The sequence below is a fragment of the Montipora capricornis genome, chromosome 4 (assembly GCF_036669925.1).
Source record: "Montipora capricornis isolate CH-2021 chromosome 4, ASM3666992v2, whole genome shotgun sequence".
In the NCBI taxonomy this organism is placed as follows: Eukaryota; Metazoa; Cnidaria; class Anthozoa; order Scleractinia; family Acroporidae; genus Montipora; species Montipora capricornis.
In genome coordinates, this window is record NC_090886.1 from 36,392,664 (window position 1) to 36,407,663 (window position 15,000).

Here is a 15,000-nt window from a genome sequence, read left to right on the forward strand (position 1 = left end):
TCTAAAAATAGATCGGTCTGTAAAAATGCCGTTACATAGGCCCAGTATGGGAGCTGTAGGCTCCGGGTCATGGGTTCCTGACCTCAATCTTTCGTGAAAAAGAGCATCAACCTTTAAAAGAAATGAATCGGTATGTGTGGAGATTAGCAGCTGAATAATAAACTCATGATCTGTGTAATACTGATCGCTCGCCTATCTCTGATTGCAGTTTAACTGATTTTGTCTTTAAAATGTAAATTTGACGCATTCAAATGGGAAGAAATACGATGGTGTTTAGTTAGAAGGTCTGTTAGGAAAATTAGGACTTGATCATTTTTTTCTTGTCAGTATTTTTTCTTCATCTGTAGCTTCGAAGACGCGCCTATTGTCTATTTGAGAATTTAACTAAATTTAATCTTGTAGCTTTCGTCAGAGCAGAGTTTTAATTGCTTTTAATGGAATGGATAGTTGCACAAGTTCCAAGAAGTTTACTTGACTTTAGTCCGCAGGAAACGATAGAGAATGTGTGTTCTGGAATCTCTCAGAAAGCAAGTAAGAAAACTTAAAGTGTATATGACAGATTTTTCTTTATTTACTCAATCGAAACATCATCGTTTTTGGTATTTAAACTAGACTCACCATAAAAGCGTACACTGGGTTGCCTGTGGTACGTGTTACACAAAAACAGAAGGCACTGAATTGGGTGGTATTGAACTTCGGGGTTCCAGTTAATTTTTTCAAGTGGGGGGTCATTAAGACCATTTAAGGGTCACCCAAATGTCGCGCCAGCAGAGGCCCTTTGTCTCATACGTTCACACCTTTAATTATTTTGTAATATCCTGTCCCATTTCGAAGTCTTTTAGTTTTTAAGCTTTGGTAATAAATTCAGTTTAAAGATAACAAAACACGCTCTTGAGTAAAATTCCCTCGTTTCTTCTCAGATAGAGGAAAAGGAAACAGTTTTTATATATAGCTCTGAATCGAATTTTCATCGAAAGATTAATGACAATCGATCGTAAAAAGACGAAGATTTCTGCAGTCTCTGACTTTTATGATGCTTAGTCAAAAAGGAAGAAATTGATCACGTGCTAGGCAACCATAAAGGTGCACGTGATCACCTTGTGTCAACTGAATGAACTGCGGGAAAGCATGTTAATCGTTCGTCGTTTTCAGAGTAAAACAACGTCTTTGGTTTTTTAATTTTGTTGTAATATTTAACTGAATATTTAGATTTCATCTGTCGGGTCAGGAAGCCTTCTTTGTCAGGTTCCTAAGGACGTATCTATTTTGACTTCAGGGTGAACTATTTACACAATCGCGAGGTTGAACGGCCATGTAATTTAAAATCTGAACGTCTATGAGATACAAAAACAGACTTGCGAATTATCGCAATTCACAATGCTGACAAGCACAAAAGCAGAAGAAATGGTTAATAAATGTAAAGTTTGTTACTATCTGAAAGTTTTTGGGTTAGAGTAAAGGGATATATTGTCACGAAAATGATTTAATTTCATGACACTCAAAATTCACAAAAAGCGTGAGTTCCATGTAAACAAATTTCGCACTAGCAAGTCATAGCAATAAAATGGATTAACCAGGAAGTTAAAGAAATATTGTTGGCGTCCCAAATAAATTTCATCTTATACACTACAATGACAAAATCATTTGTCAGAGAAATAAAATTCCTGTCTCCTCGAGTATCACATTTCAACGTACGTATGCAAATTTGTTAACTTATTTTCACCGCGTCCCGATTCCCGCGAAATTTTTCTTCTTTCAAATACATTGTATTAACAAAAATATTATTTCTCGTCAAGCGTTGGATCTTTTATAACCGCTAAATATAAAGATTTTTTAACGATCTGTCCGTAAATATTTTTTCATAATTTAATATTCTCTATCAAAATTTGCACAACAGTCAAATCACAAAAATAGCAACGCACGCAACAAATTTAGTCGCCTTTATCTCTTCGTCGAATTCTCATTCTTAACACAGTAATTTTTCGTTATTGTGAAAATCGTTCTCTATTCGTTAGCAATCATCCTTTCAAATTTCAGCGAAAATCGACCGGTCCGCGAATATTTTAGGAGTTTTTTCAATGGGATGTCAAATGGCCAAGTGGATGTTATGCATATTAGGGCAAGTTCCGTGTCAAAAACACAACTAAATAAATCTCCCACCAGTGTTCAGCATCAAATCCTTTCCTGAAAAACCCTTTACTTGAATTATCAAGCAAAAGATAGGCAATAAGCTTTCTTTCAAATAATTTTTGACTAACAAGAATTAGTGAAATTTCTAATTGTTACTGGAAGACTGTGCAGAATTGAGTACAAACAATTATAAATAAGCCAGACAACAGAGATCACAGATCCAAGTTGTTCAATTCCTTCTCTGTCGTTGTTAAACCCATAAGTTACTAGAGAATTTTCCATTTGATCTCAGTGTTGTACAAAACATCACACTTGTACAATATTGGAACTACAGCTCACTTTGATTTTTGCTCGACGGGCGACAGATTGTTGTCGAAGTCCATTACTCGTCGCTTTTAAGATTCCAGATATTTTATTCACCGCCTGTGTTGTTTATCCAATTTAAATTATGTTCCATTCTTTAGCTCCATGTAAGGGTACATTTTGTTTAAAGATCCTCGAAAACGCCATTTGCGTTTTAATCTTCGACGCCTTTCCAGGTTAATGAAATATTCTACTGTGTCAAACCAGAGAAATCTACGCCTGTCTACTACCCCCTGAAATCCTACCAAAATACGCGCGGAAGACTCTACGCACAAAGACACCACTTAGCAAGGGAGTGATAGGAGAGACTTTTCCCGACACGGAAAAAAAGCAAAAGAAAAAGAAAAAGAAAAAAGAAAAGAAAACGAACAAATTCCACCCATTTTCCGACTGGAATACCCAGTAAAAGACCCAAAAACTTCCATACTGATTTCCAGCCTTTTAAAAATCGGAGTTTTCACTTCCAAGGGCCGGGGGATACAAAACCGCGCTCGTAAGGAGACTGGGGATATCAGGCCAATGATGTCAATTGTCCGAAGAGGAAAATACCATAATATTCTTTGTTTGTCTACCCAAATTTTGCATAAGCATTGTTTCTAGTTTCTCTTGGTGCTTGGTCCCAAGAGAAAACAAAACTGCTTCAATCAAAATTTGAATGGACAAACAAAGATGACAGTCTCCTTACCAGCGCGGTTTTGTATCCCTCCTCCTCCCCGGAAGTGAAAATCCAATTTTTCAGGCTAAAGACCGCACGGAAGGAGAATCGATATGGAATTTTTTTCATTGATTTTATCTCAGAAAATCATGATCTTTCAAATGAGTAAATAAAGAAGCATCTGTCATAGACCCTTTAAACAATATTTGTGTAATATTTAACAATTATTCTTTGAAATCGAGGTGAATAGTGTTAAAATACAAAAAAATAATTCTTTTAGTATATACTCACGAAGTGATCTCAACATCAATTGCAGAAAGAAACATCCAAAGTCGATTTAATTGGCATCTCAATTCATGCGTGGAAAACGTGCAAACGGCACAAAGCATGCGCGAAAGTGTTTACAGAAGCTTCAAACATGGCAAATCTAAATAACCTTCGTTAAAATCCTCGTCACAAACAGCAAAATGGTCATTTAGCACCGTTTAAATCAGCAATCTAAATCGAAACTCTGGTTGTTAAAACATTTTCACCGTTCGATTAAAGTTTTTGAGTTTCATTTGAAATGGAAATTGAAAGTGCAGTTGGTAAAGGATCCACATGAAATGGTGGCTCTAATTGAAGTGAGCGTTAGTTTGTTGTAAAATGACCCGTCTTGTTCCTTGTAACCATGTGGAACTTTCTAAAACATTTTTTTAATTCCTCGATTTCACTAAGAAATTCGTTTTGGTGGGCGACCAGCCCTACAAGAGAGAATTACTCCGAGTGAAACAAATTGTTGGCGTGAAGATTGTTTAATTTTCAGCAATAATTATCTGGAAAAACGAAGTCAAACACTGGTTGGCAAAAGTATGAACTCTTCTCTTACCTTTGAAAACTTTCAGGCCAAATTTTGTGGCCTTCTTTGTTTTCTGTAGCACAGCATCATCTTGTATTCTCAACATTTCCGATTCATAAATGCTGGCGAGTTTACGCCGGCCATTTTGTTTTGTTTGGATCAAGCATTATTCACTCCGTAGGGAGTGAATAATGTTCAATTACTCCGAGATAGCGAACCAATCAGATTGCTTGAAAAACCAAGATCACTGAGTGAGTATATACTAAATAGATTTAGCCAAGCCTAAAAGCGGAGCTTCCAGGTTATTTATTCTTACAATAAGTTAACCTGGCTTGAGCCTGTGATCCAATCAAAGACTGGTTCCTGGTCAGCAGTCAACTAAAAAAAAAGGCTGACCTTGATGAGCTCTAATCTTGAGCCCTGGACATGATCACGTGTTACTGGTCAGCTGATCCCTTGTTTTGATAAGTGTCAATTGATCATAAAATGAGTTACGTGCACTAGCTGAAATATAGCCGCCTGGCTGAGTAGTAAACTTGAGCCCGCAGTATGGTCACGTGATTCTGGTCACATTGATATACATGGAGGGACTGTCACATGGAGGAGCGGATGTATGGTCGTATGGGGACCAAAACCAAATTTTCTCGCACAGATGAGTTATCATATTTTCTTACCCATGGTGCTCCGCGAAAAGTATTATATTTCCCTTTGCGCTGAGATAACTTTGTTTTGATTGGCTTTTACAACAGTGGGCGTGCTGAATCTCCCAAGCGAGGCTTTCTATAAGTAAAATCGAGCCAATCATGACGCACAGCGAGGGAAACGCGCGGGTAACTCCGAATAGTTACCTTGGTTGGTTAAGACGACTGCTCGGGAGTTTTGAGCTTATCACCGAGCGCAGCACTGCAAAACCTAAACGATCCCGAAATTACTTTCGACACCAATTGAAGATTATTTTACAAACTGTTCATTGGATACACTAACATTTCTCTATTCATTAAGATGGTCAGGGGACGGTTGTTACGTCAATTTTACACCCGGCAGCTCAGAAACAACGTGTGTTTGCAACCATTTAACACATTTTGCAGTGCTTATGGACCTCACAAATGTTGATGCTAAACTCGTAAGTGCACATAAATCTGTAATCGTTTCCATAATAGTCAAATAATTTCAATGTCGGTTATGAAACGAAAGAAGCGAGACCAGCACTACAAGATAAGCACACCGTTTGTATTTATAGAGTTCAAATAAACTAAAGTTTGTACTTTTGTTTTATAAATACCAACAGCAACTTCCAATATACATAATGTATATGTATTATGTATGTATTATGTGTAAGAAAAAAAACAGTAAAGGCAAACCGAGAAAATTAACACACGTGTGAGATGCTTGGGTTACGAAACTTGCCTGCCATTGGACCAGTGTAAAATTAAAAGATGTTTCAATAAGCCTTAGTGAATAGGGGCTACTGATGAGGATGAGATGTTCATTCTTATCTTTACCATAAATGTTATGAGATCTGAATTCTGTTGTCCTCGGCTGTTCTTCATGAATTCTTAACGATTTTTTACAATTTTTAACAGTCTCAAACGGACAGGAAACTATTGGAGATCCTCACGTATGTTGGCTTGGGATTGTCTATCCTGGGATCTGTCATCACTATAATCAGCCACTGGGTGCTAACGTACGTCACAAAAATATATGAAATAAATCATCTTAAGAGTTTTTGCGTGGAGTTGTGTTTGTGATATGCAACCAATCTATATAGGCATAATTCACAAAGACGTAATAGTAATGGGCCATTTGCACGATTGTATCATTTTATTAAGGATCTTACGAATCGACGACCTTTGCACGACGGCGCCGTTACGTTGCGTGACATGTCTGCTACGCATGCCTCTATGAGCACTTGCTGGAGTCGCGCCAAAGTTGACGACATTGAAAATAGAAGCGAGGTTAGTTGTCAAATTTTCTCTTGATGCTCCAGGTGTTTTTGCCAGGTCATCAAGTATCACATTTAGGGGCATGTTATTCAAGTAACGACCTTCTGCTGCACCATGGCGAATAGTCCAACTAAAAATAAACGCTAGCGAAATTTACAGCCAAATCTTCATGCATAGAGCTTGAGACACATGCATAAGAAGTGGTCATCTCGTCAGGCAGCTGAAGCTGTTCAGCAAGTTTATAAATGTCCTCCTTAGGCCTGTAGAAACGAAACTGAGCCTTGCATTCATCGTTTGTTTTCTCTTCCGAATCGAACGTTCCATAGTTCCTGTGTGAAAATCTTATAAAAGTACAAATTCTACAGGACGGTGAAGCGGTACCATGAGGTGACCCAACGGCGCCGTCGTGCGAACGTCGTCGACTCGTAAGCTCTCTATTATCAAGATCAGAAAGCTTTAAAAATGTAGTAGTAGTATTAAGATTTTTCTCCTTTTATTGGGAAAAGAGACAATTGGTCGAGTTTGTTTGAGACTAGAAGCTACTCAAAGTATTTTTCGAAGGAGGGACTGTGGCCCAGTGGTTAGGGTGGTTGCTTCGAGATCCAGAGCTTATGAGTTTTGACCCTTTATTGAATTTGATCCCTGGTTCAACTTCTCGGCTGCACTTGATTCTTAAAACAGTTTTTGTTCTGTTGCATCATTATATGTATCATTTGCCCAAAGAAGCCCCTGTGGGGAGTGGTTTAATAAATATGAATGTATATGTAACATGAGCCGTTATGCAAATGATCTGGGTACAAATGTTGAGGGGCAATCAAAAGGACAAAGGAAGCTACTAAGGAATCTATTTTTTGCGTCATCCGTCATAACGGCGATACCACCGACGGTGGTAACAAAAGAAAATGAAGTGTTAAAACGATGCCGTGAATAAGGGTGGGAGGGGGGGGGGGGGGAGGAAGAAAGGGCTCTAATAGAACATCAATAAAAGCAAGGTGACACACGCTAACACCAACCCGGTGTGGCCAACACATCACGCATGCGCACAACCATTTCACCCGGTCAATTAGCAGCCATGGACAGCTGTTTCGGCCTTTTGGGCCTCATCAGCATGGCGTAGCCAACATACCAGGCGGGTGTGTTTAGCACCCCTTTAAGTGGTAGCTTCACATGCCAAACATGTGGTAAGCTGGGTTGGGAACAGCAAAACTGTTCTCCCACGGCAAGCGTATGGGAAGATGGATCACATTAAGAGATCGGTGTGTCACGTAAATTAAAAACATCAATAAAAGCAAGGTGACACACGCTAACACCAACCCATGCGTGATGTGTTGGCCACACCGGGTTGGTGTTAGCGTGTGTCACCTTGCTTTTATTGTAGTTCTAATAGAACATTTACAGTAGCGGCCCGGCCGCACCTCCATTTCATAATTAACAAATAATTGATGTGTGAGTTCATTTTCTTTTTGTTTACTTTTCTCTAGAGAGAGGAGTTCGCCTTTATTCCAGATTCGTGTGGGCTTGATGTCCTCTCTATTGACAGGACAAATCACCTTTCTTGTTGGAATAAATGCCACGGCCAATAAGGTTAGTAAAAACCAAATGAATGAGAGAAAGACGAGGAACGAAAGGAAAAACAGACGTCTAATTACGTAGGATGTGAGGCGAGCACGCTAAGTTGTTACTAGATCGAATTGATAGGCTATAGTCAGGTGTGAAACTTTATGACAACTACATAACATTGCGTTGGGTTGGCGAGGTGAAGCTGCTGTGTGTATATAAAATGTCACACTCGACGGTCATTAATAACTAACCACTATTATCAATACGCCAGGCCGAATGACAAACTGCCCTCTGTAAAACGCGCCATTTTGCGGGCCAAACGGGAAATGCCCGGGCTGAAATGCGTTTGCCCCCCTGATTCTGATTAACTGCGCATGCAAAGATGTCAAACAACGTCGCTCGGCCAATGAGATCCTGAGGATACCATTTCAATGCCAAACTTAGCGTGAATTGTTGTTGATGTGTTTTTTTTTTTTTTAATTCTTTTTTTTTCTCAATTTTTGCTCTTGTGTAGCTGATCGTATTATAGCAACAACTTTCCATACCATAGATTCATGCTACATCTCTGTTAAACATTTTTCCTTATTAAATGAATTTGTACGATTTGGCCTTGTGTATACACCTTATTCCAAAATGGCTGCCATTTTAGTATTCTTTTGTTTCCATGCGAATTGGCCCTTATGGTCTCGTTCAAGGTTAAATATTCTAGTGAATTTTAAGTTAAAAGCGAGGTCATAAGGGCCAATTTGCATGGAAACAAAAGAATACTAAAATGGCAGCCATTTTGGAATAAGGTGTATTGATAATAATGATTGATCACATGACTTTTGTCGGGCATATAGTTTATTTGTGTCCCTCATGGCATCATTTGCACCCTGGCTTCGCTCGGACGCAAATCATGCTACTCAGGCCACAAATAAACTATATGCCCTCCAAAAGTCATGTAATTGTCTAATTCTCGAAACACTGCAAATGATACTATCTGGGGTGCTTGGAATGACCGTTATGTTATGTATTTGTCATAAAGTGTCACACATAACTGTGCCATATCAATTTTAGTCACAACTGTTTGAAAATGGTTTAGGATGACTAATCGGTGGGTGCTCTTGCTTTGTCACTGTTTCGCAACCGAGCCATAAATTGAACTGAGAAAAGCACGGGCCGAAACTCACACTAAAGCCCCAGAAAACGCGCCAGTTAGTTCATGAGGGGTATGAAGCGTAGGCCCTGTACTGCATGTATTAATAAAACTGATTTGTTCATAATCATCATCAAAGAAACCAAACACTGGTCGCAAAGACTCGGCGTTATGGTATGACCTATGACTCGTCGAAAGTCCCGAAACTTTTCGGGCCTTTTTCGAGTGGCATAACTCCCTATGAACTTTATGAATGGAGAGTCACCAAACTTCATAGCCATTTTGCTTTTCGTTACTTTGAAAACATGTCAAAAGGCCATCTTGCAAAAAAAATTGGATAGCAGTTTTGTTAATGCCCTTTCTGGTCCGAAAATATTTCGGGACGTTGGAGAAACGGGCCCCTGGTTATAAGAGCAAACTCCAGATTGGAGCACAAACGCTATATCACGAATAGGAATTCTCTGTTCTGCATATGCACACTAGCTTTGGATTGCGCTATTTTTTTCTTTGTGCATCAACTCATACTCCACTCGGGACTCCACTCTACAGGTCCCTCATGCCTTGGAAGGGAGGTTACGGATCCTAGTGCATCTGTTCTTGCAGTCAACCGCACCAATGACCGGCTTCTCAATTATATTTTACAGGGAGCCTGTGTGGCGGCAGCAGCTTTAATGCAGTACTTTTTTATGGCAGCTTTATGCTGGATGCTGGTGGAGGGAATTCATCTTTACTTGTTCACTGTTAAGGTCTACAACGTTAGCCATAAAATGCTCGTGTATCATCTCTTGTCATGGGGTAAGCCCATAATGGTTAAAATCCAACTGTATCGATTTCGTAGCTCCTGCAACGTATCATACAGTACTTCTATATTCTATTTTACCACAATTGCTTGTAATCTCGCAATCTGATTGGCTAACTTTCCGTTGTCGAAAGAGTATAGACAGCGCTGTACGCGACATGCTCCCGTCAATATATCACGCAATGTAATAGCCAATCAGGAACGCCCATTCTGGGAAATAAACCAATCATATTGCGAGAAAGTTATAGACAACGCTTGTTCTTTCTTCGTGTCAAGATTTTGGTCACGCTCTGAAATAAAAACTTTCTTTGGTGTTGAATATTGTGGTAAAAAATAAATCAAAAGTGGTTTAGTGTTGTCTGTATTCTTATCGACGATGATATTCGTCATCACAGTGGTCAAAATTTGTTGTGGACTAACTCGGCTGGATCTCCTGAGTCCACAACATTTTGACCACGTCGATTTGTTAAGTTGTTGCATTTGCAAGTGAAGTGCTGCGAATGAGATGTGGAAGTATTGAGTAATATTTGCACAACTTTTAAAGCTTTCAGTTGTATTTAATACATTGAAACAATTCAATGATTTAAGACAACAATGTTTTTATTGACTCAACTGCATAAAAGATGTCTTTTAACTGATATATGAACCCCTTTGCGATTTTTTTTCTAAGTATTGACTTATAATATTATTTCCGGTTAAGTGTTGCTTCTTTTATGTTCAAATAAATGCTCAAAATAGAGATTTAATGTTCTTTTGGTAGAATTTTTTTGTAATTTCATATTCCCTGTCAAAATTTACATAGAAAGTACAAAGATAAACATCACGTCACTCACAAACAATATTCAAAGGTCGTATTATTCTCTTGCAAAACAGAGGGAATTTTACTGATAGCAAAGGTCCATTCTCCACTCTTTAGCAATCACCCTTTGAAATTTCAAAGAAATCGACCTTCCGCGAATATTTTATGATTATTTTTTAGTGACGTGATAAAAGGCATGCGGCAAAAGCGATAACATAACTTACGCGTCGCCAGAAGTGATGATTTTTTTGTCACAATATGCCTCCCAATCAAAAAGTATCATATCAGAAACCTGAAATCAATCTAAAAGGTTATTCTACGCAAAAAGTAGTAATTTTGAGAGTGGAAAACAAGTTAACGGCCGAAGTTATAGACAAGTCACGTGGAATACTAATGATCGATGTTTACGCAACAGAGTCAGAACTTTATAATTTTTCACATGAATATCGGTTACGATTGCGATGTTGGCAAAAAAACCAGCCAGATGCCTTCGCTAGGCTCCAGAGAAGCTCTCAATGTAATTCTTTGTTGCTCGCAGCAATAATGACATTCCAGACAATTCAAACATAGCCTGCTCGCAGGCTGTTGGATGGTCGAAAAAACAGGAATTTGCAATGAGGTCGCCATCTTGGATTCGCGCGTCTGGGTCTGGGCCGGGTTGAGGGTCGACAAAGCGAGCGAGGGGAGGGGGAGGGGAGAGGAAAGAAAAAAACCAGCATTCTAGTGTAGCATCCATTGATAATTTTCCCCAGCATCTTGGTTAGGGTCCACGTTTCACTCCCATAAAGCATCCTCTGCTATCTGGCTTTAGTCGTCTCCATGGTCTCCTCCCAGATGGTATCTAAAAACTTCACGCCCCTTTGCAGTTTCCCCGCTTCATCTTAGCCCCTCTTTTCCCTCTCGTCCTCCCGGAGGACTTGCTTGTTTTGCACATCCGAACTATGTACGTCATCATCTTGTTTCTCTCGCTTTAATGCAAAGTTCGTCCTGCTGGGTCCTGCTCCAGATTTCTACATTGACACTTTACTCGGAAGATCCTCCCGAGATATCGATGGTCACATACGTCTAATTTCTTTCTATGTGGATTTGTTTTTTGCTTTGTTTCTGCCCCGTATAAAACCACTGACATGCATGTCTAACGGCTTGTGCCTACACATCTAGATCTTGAGGTTAGATTACTGCTACGAAATACCAAGCGCTCTATGCCACTTGTTGTTGGTCGTCAACAGCACTGACGCTAAGTCGAAACTTATGGCAGAAACAACAAGGGTGTAATAATATCACACTTCTCTCCATTTCAGGGATACCTGCAGTTTTTGTCAGCATATCTTTGGGCATCGCGACTGGAATAAACGGAATCGATAGTTTTGTCAGCGACGAACAGTAAGCTCATCATTTTTGCCAGCAAGCTAAGAAAGTGTTTTGCTTGTTTTAACTGATAAGGAACTACTTTACTTCTCCTAGGGAATATAAATGGTATGTCCTGTATATCCTGTATATTGATTTGCGGCGGAGTTAGGTGATTGATGACTGAGAAATCATTGCAGCGAAATCAGGCATGGCTGACGGCCACTTGAAAAAATTCGAGGTTTGATCAGTCGTTGAAGCCTTTATTGTTTCTCAGAATTCTTAATCAGCTGCATAAGTTGATTATTTCCGACTGCGATGAACTCTCTGTCAAAATCGCTTCATTGCTCCTGTCCATAGACCAAGAGTAACGAGTCTAATGAGATAGCAAATATTGCTGGTCAATGACGGATGTTTTTGTACGAGAAATTCGCTGTTAGCTTACTTTTCTAACAACTTTAATTAAAGTTAAGTTAACTTAATTAACTGTCTCTTATCGCATTTTCGCTATGACCAACGTGGCTCTGCAGGTGTGTCATTTGAACTACACAAGCCGATTTTTCTTTAATTTTTTTGCATGCGAACGGCATACTGCGCGAAGCTTTAGAGACTCATTGCTGGAACTTTTGGCAAAGTTGAACCGATTACTGGTTTGCGAAAGTACTTTGGTAGAAACAAAGAAAGCCAGATTATTTAATTTTGTCTGAGGATGTGTTTAAAATGCCTGGAGAATCACCCCATTGTAATGACATTTTTTCTGTCTAACCAATCACAAGCCGATTTTTCTTTAATTTTTTTTTTGCTACTTGTCTCACTCTCAATGAAGGTCACGTGAGTTGATAGAGGATAGAATTGGCCTCTGCATGCGAACGGCACACTGCGCGAAGCTTTAGAAACTCTTTGCTGGAAATTTTGGCAAAGTAGAGCCGATTACTGGTTTACGAAAATACTTTGGTAGAAACAAAGAAAGCCAGATTATTTAATTTTGTCGGAGGATGTGTTTGAAATGCCTGGAGAATCACCCCATTGAATAATGACATTTTGTCTGTCTAACCAATCACGGACACGGACTTTCGATATTAACGTGTTAAGCTATTCCAATGCCGGATCCCTTCAGAGACCTTTTTAGAAAAATAGACGAACAATCTTTAACGATTCACAGGAAGGAGTTCAAAACTAAATAACACACGTTTGGTTTATTTGTTTGTTTGTTTTTTTTTAAACACCAAGCTGCTGGCTTTCCTCTGGTAGCGGCGCCCTTTGGATATTTGTGACGTTTGTTGCGTTGGTTGAGCTTGTAAGTGAGAGTCGGAATCAATAAGTAGTTTTAACATCAATGGCCGCTGCATCAACGGCAACGCCATTAAACAAGAATATCATTAGTTACTGATAATCGTACTACAAGTGTCACACGCATGATAGTGCATTTCTTTGCCGTACTCCGCTTAAAGGGGCACTGTCATGCCAAATTTGCTGTTTTTAGGTCAAAAATGGGTTAACATCTAAATTAGTACTTAAGCTCACTCGTACAGCATTTCTGACAACCCACTGACAAGATTTGAAATAAATTTATGGCACAAAGAGTTATTCGTATTTAATTTATGGTGTCTCCAAACTTGAAAAGACTGGCCAGTTTTTTCAAGTTTCATTCCGTTTCCATCCTCTCCATCCTTGGATGCAAACAACAAAAAAATAGCTTCAGTGAACTTCAGTGGTCATTGGCAACAAAACTACAGCATTAATTTTCGGTTTTCATTGATGCAACGACGTCTTTTAGTGGTTTGAAGTTTGACTAAAATAGCATGACACTGCCCCTTTAACAACCACCTGAAATGACCAAATTTAAGATTTCAGAGACGAAAACGTGAGCACACAACGGTGAATCGTGCGTTATTTATGTTTACTTTAAATCAAGTCTCCTTCGCAACCGCTTTTTGGTTTTGGTCACGCAACGCTCACCCCAAAGAAAAGACAAGAAATAAAAAAGTGTGGGGTGAGCGTTGCGTGACGCCCCAATAACAGCTGCGAAAAAGACTACTTCAAATCGGTCCGTACCAAATCATTTATGGCATACTTTACTCACGTGTTACAACGTTAACGAGGTGGCATTATCACGAAATCCTCAAGATATTGTTGACGTTGCCGCTGTCGTAATAGAGACATTTAGCATCGCGTATTTTGAGTGTCACGTGACATGGCCTTGCGGTCGAGTTTAAATTCTAACTACTATATACCTTTCTTGCGGCAAGTGATTTACCGGAGAGTTTTTCACACCAAAAATTCTGTAGGAACTCACGTTTCAACCAATAAGTTATGTTTTGTTTTTTAACTCCTGAGTGAACACATTTTTGCTGATCATTTGCACCTCCTTGAAGACGCTTGCTCGGTTGAATTAAAACATGTAAAATGCCGAGCCTTATGCTGAAGTCTATTTTTGTCCCCGCGGCAAACGGCCGCCAATTTTTAATCCATCCTTCACGAGACAACTTTTAACGCAACAACGTTGCGGCAACGGTGTATTACACGAGATGATTTGCGGACACCGTTGAAGTGACTGTCCGAAAAGAGACGTGACTTATTTCGGTTCTCCGTGGTGTATTCTGAGACGATGTCGCGTTAAAATTCAACGGCGGGGGTGTTACACGCACTAACTCCAACAAAATTCGGGCAACAACATGTTACATTAAGAATCACCCTGTGGGTTATGTTACACGAGACAAATTTAACAACAATGTTGCGTTTAAAATCGGTTCATGTATCATCACCTTAAACGAGATTGGAGTGGCGCACACCCCTGCCGCGTAAGTAAAAGGAGCCCTTGGGTTCCCTTCGACTGAGTTCGGCCTTCTTCATCTCCTGTCTTTTCCTTTGACAAATGTTCGTTAAGTTGATTGTTACTCTATTGTTTTAGGCGAACACGGTAATTGCCGTCCGAGTGATAAAGGAAATGGCATCAATGCAACATACATCGCACAAGCAGATGGAACAAGCCAGGTGAGATAGTTAGCATCTTAAACGTCTTTTGGAAAGCTCCAGTGCAAGTTTATGTAAACACACTTTTTGTTGCAGGTTGGGGATCAGAGCGTGCTTGGTGTTGATGCCCCTGTTGGGTATCACGTGGTTATTTGGTCTCTTGACACCAGTACACACTGCGTTTCTGTACGTTGATGTCATTCTGAACTCCACTCAGGTATGACTTACAATTATACATACCAGGTGTTGACTCTTGATATTTAGAAGAATAGAAAGAAATGAAAGTTGGAAAGATAATCGCGGATAAATGAAACAATTTATCCGTGAATCTAAAGCTCTCTATTGTCAACAAACGGAGGAACCATATGAAATTGTAATGGATGAATCGGGTTTTCTAAGAGCTCTGAAAAGAGCTCCCGATCGGTGATATTTTCTTTTTCCGTCTTCATTGCACT

At 39.5% G+C, this 15,000-nt stretch overlaps 1 pseudogene; it reads left to right on the plus strand.

The window, feature by feature from the left end:
- The window catches only part of LOC138046633 (adhesion G-protein coupled receptor D1-like), a 25,865-nt pseudogene that overhangs the window by 955 nt on the left and 9,910 nt on the right, over nt 1-15,000 (plus strand).